At 35.2% G+C, this 4,220-nt stretch overlaps 1 protein-coding gene across 1 annotated transcript in view; it reads left to right on the forward strand.

The window, feature by feature from the left end:
* The first annotated feature begins 1,979 nt into the window (after positions 1 to 1,979).
* Positions 1,980 to 4,220, forward strand: part of LOC111088465 (prothoracicostatic peptide-like) — an 8,298-nt gene continuing 6,057 nt past the window's right edge. The window contains exon 1 of the mRNA XM_022398678.1: positions 1,980 to 2,066. The gene's annotated coding sequence lies outside the window, so the exon portion shown is untranslated. The remainder of the gene's footprint in view (positions 2,067 to 4,220) is intronic.

Genomic DNA, 4,220 nt, shown 5'->3' on the forward strand with positions numbered 1-4,220 from the left:
ACCAAAACACCTTCTCTTGGAGCACCAAAAAACATTCTCTTGCAGCACCAAAACACCTTCTCTTGTGGTACCAAAACACCTTCTCTTGTGGTACCAAAACACCTTCTCTTGCAGCACCAAAACACCTTCTCTTGTGGTACCAAAACATCTTCTCTTGCAGCACCAAAACACCTTCTCTTGGAGCACCAAAACACCTTCTCTTGCAGCACCAAAATACCTTAGTCCTTTGTCAGTCAGCGTGTTTGTCACGTTCAAGTATTGATTAAACTTGTAACAAGACAATATGTTAGAATTATTACAATATCAACTCTACATTCTTAATCTAGTCCCTTAGGGAAATTGAAAAATTATAAAAGCATATAATATCAGTATCTCAACCATAGTATATTCGTCATATCTATTGCGACAACGCGTTTTGCTCAGTCAGGCTGCCTGGGATACATCGAACAAATACAGTTGTGGTCGAAACGTTATTTATATAAGCCATTTGTTACAAAAACAACAATTGTTATGGTGTGAAGGCCTTTTATAAACTTCTCATAATACACGAATAATTAAGTGTAATCACGCTTCGCCAACTTGTAGAAGGCTTACAGGCAGATGTTTACAGATTTTTTTATATTCCCGTTAATTAATTTGAAATAGTCACGGGAAAGTTTAAAATAGTAGTAAACTGCTGGGGAAATTACTTTTGGACACCCCACCCCAGTATAATTACTTTCTGACAACCCCCTTCCTCATCTTTTTAACAAATAAAGATAATTTAAACCTAAAACCTTAAAGTAATATTGGGTTGAAACTGAAAGAAAAAGAAAGAAACATCTTGCAAGAGCTTTGGATTTCTTCTGCAGTCTGTTTTGACACCAGTCTTAAATTATTTCAGAGCACTGTAGATTATTGTAAACTTTTTTTTGTATGTGGTTTAAAGTTAAACGTTTATTTGTTTGGAATGTTGTGCAAAGCTACACGAGGGATATCTGCGCTGACCGTCCCTAATTTAGCAGTGAAAGACTAAAAGGATTGTTTTTTGTTTGTTTGTTTTTGAATTTCGCGCAAAGCTACACGAGGGCTATCTGCGCTAGCCGTCCCTAATTTAGCAGTGTAAGACTAAAGGGAAGGCAGCTAGTCAATACCACCCACCGCCAACTTTTGGGCTACTCTTTTACCAACGAATAGTGGGATTGACCATTAAATTATAACGCCCCCAATTCTGAAAGTGCGAGCATGTTTGGCGGGACGGGGATTCAAACCCGCGACCCACAGATTGCGAGTCGAGCGCCCCCTAACCACTAGGCCCAGAATGAATGGAAGGGGTTATTCGAAGAAAGGTGATATTTATTTATAAAACAAGCAATCAGTAGTGAATATTTGCTCGATAATTTCAAACGAATAGTGAAATTAACCGTCACACTATAACGCTCCCGCAATTGAAAGGGCGAACATGTTTGGTGTAACGGGGATTCGAACCCGCGACTCTCAGATTGCGAGGACATAGAGTTAAATGAGACTTGGTTAATGTAAATCCATGCTGACATTATACAATTTAAGAACGAATATTTTAATGCGGTTTTTTTTATGTCTACAAAATATTATTTTTTTGTCTGGAAACTGTTTAAAACTATAATGAAAGAGAATAGAAATTTTCAGAACTTTCCCTCAATATTTCCCTCAATATATTAAATACAAATGTGAATATTATATTACTCAGTTTATAGAAATACAAATGAGATTGATATATTAAAGTGGAACGTACAGTTAACATAATTATATTTTACATAACTCTTCACAAGCGTAAGGTATCGTAATAGTTTGTTCCCCTCCCACCCCCCAGTAACGTTATTGGTGCGCATGGCAATTAAAAGCCTACGTCACCAGAGTATTAGCCAATCAGATAAATAGAAGAGTGGACTCACCCCGTGACACATAAAAACTTCGACATTGATAAGTATATAAAAAAAGAGAGAAGAGTCATAGTGAGACACTTGTGTTTTCACAACACGAGGTACTAGTCTCTCCGAAACGTTTTAATCAACTTTTGAAGAGAAGAAAGGAGGTGGGACTAACAGGTTGGAGAATATTTAATTTTGGTTTGCGACATCTGTTGACATAAGTTGAAATTAAGTTGTATTGATAAAAATCAACGCTTATTTCCATTTCAAATTTGCTGGCAATTCTTAGAGCACGTTTATATTGTTGAAATTGTGAATATCGAATTTTATTTATTTTTCTTTAACCAATCAGGCTTGAAAAAAAAAAGGTCCTTAATGAAATATTTCCGGACAGAAATCTAGAATTATATTTAACCTAAGAAGATTTCGTAACTTTCTTATAAATCGTAATATTCGATGTTCAATCCCTGCGGTGATAACAACGCCGATAGTACATTTCTCATAGTTCCGGTGGGGAACAACGGTAAGCTAAGGACTTACAACGCTAAAATCTGGGGCACGATTCCGCGCGGTGGGCATAGCGGATAGCCCAATGTGTCTTTGCTCTGAAAGAAACAGACATCTACATTTTTGTCGTTTTAACGTTAAAAAAGTGAGCAATACATATATATACATATATAACCCAATTAACACCCATTTCCTAAAACTAAATTATATTACTTGGCTAGCTGTATCCTTCTGTTTAGCCCCCCCCCCAGCGGCACAGCGGTATGTCTGCGGACTTATAACGCTAGAATCCGGGTTTCGATACCCGTGGTTGGCAGAGCACAGATAGCCCATTATGTAGCTTTGTGCTTAACTACAAACAAACAAAGCATTAATGTGAGTGTTGACAAGAAACTGAAAACTCTTAAATAGACTTGTTTTTTGTTTGTTTATAAGCACAAATCTGCACAATGGGCTATCCGTGCTATTCCCACCACGGCTATCGAAACCCTGTTTCTAGTTTTATAAGCTTTCATACTTATCATTGAGCAACTGGGAGATCCTAGTTAGTTTATTGGTGAAATAATAATATTAACCCATACATTTATGTGTGAAATGTTGGATATAGGAAAGCCTTAGCATGATATTCAGTAGTAATATATGGGTGATATTACATCTCAATAAGACTTATCAGACTTATCACGAACCACAGTAATGGTTCATAATAGGGATCGAAAGAAATTGCACAAAATGCAAATACAATGCTAGGTAAAAAAGAAAAAGCCCCTTAAACAGAAAAGATTCAGTTCAAACAACACTTTGAAACCTTTACTATTGACTGCTAAGCCTGTATTCATATAAAAATGCACAAAAAAGCACGCATGTTAGACTTACGAGGAAAAGAAAATCCGCTCAAAACGGTCAGTTTGTAATTCTTCTTTTCATTATTATTTTCTTGCCAGCCTACAACAAAAACGGCATGAGATCCTAGAGGTATTGAAAAGACTATTTGTCTTTGTTTCTTCTATTTTTTGCATAAGCTAGAAAACATCATAATTCTAGTGTAAATGATATTATATTTACACCTTGAAGCACGCTTTCTTACCAGTATTTGATATTCCTTTAATAAACTTAAGTACAGGGTGAAACAGGAATTACTAGCCAATAATAGATGAACGTTAGTTGACTGTAACATGTAGATATTTAATGCTTTGTACACTATACAATCGGTGTCTTTAAGGAGCCAACCCCTATATTATGTATAAGTGAAGAATTAAAAAAAATAATAAGCATAATATTAAATTTAATTACTCACATTCGTAGTATAATTACTTCAAAAGCCATAAATGTTTATTTAAAGCGATGCTTTAGACGTATATGTTTTATTTGAAAATGCTGCTTTTCTACTCGTAAAATTTTATAAGCGCTGGGTAGGGGGTTGTGTCTTAGTCTAGACATATATCTACTCATTGCTATGCATTATATATAGAGAGATAATTTAATTAAACAGAAAGTACAAATACTCACTATATTCTAAACAAAATCTCCATAAGAATCTCCAGCTGCAGCTTAACATTTTACATCTCGAAATAATGCGATCAAATAGTCAATAGCTACAGTAAATCATCATGAACCGTATCAGCTAGCTACTAGGTATGTTCATTATCATTATAATGCATATAGTTAGCTACCGTATCAAGCAAACCTTTGCCTATACTTGAGCACAAAAAAGCCAGCAAACAAGATTTTAAAAAATTGAAAATTTAAAAACCTGCAAATAAAAAAAAATAAGAAAACAAGGCTGAAGATACTGTAAAGATTAATTACTCACACTGCAAACCCTTA

This window comes from Limulus polyphemus, unplaced genomic scaffold (assembly GCF_000517525.1).
Source record: "Limulus polyphemus unplaced genomic scaffold, Limulus_polyphemus-2.1.2 Scaffold3826, whole genome shotgun sequence".
Taxonomy (NCBI): Eukaryota; Metazoa; Arthropoda; class Merostomata; order Xiphosura; family Limulidae; genus Limulus; species Limulus polyphemus.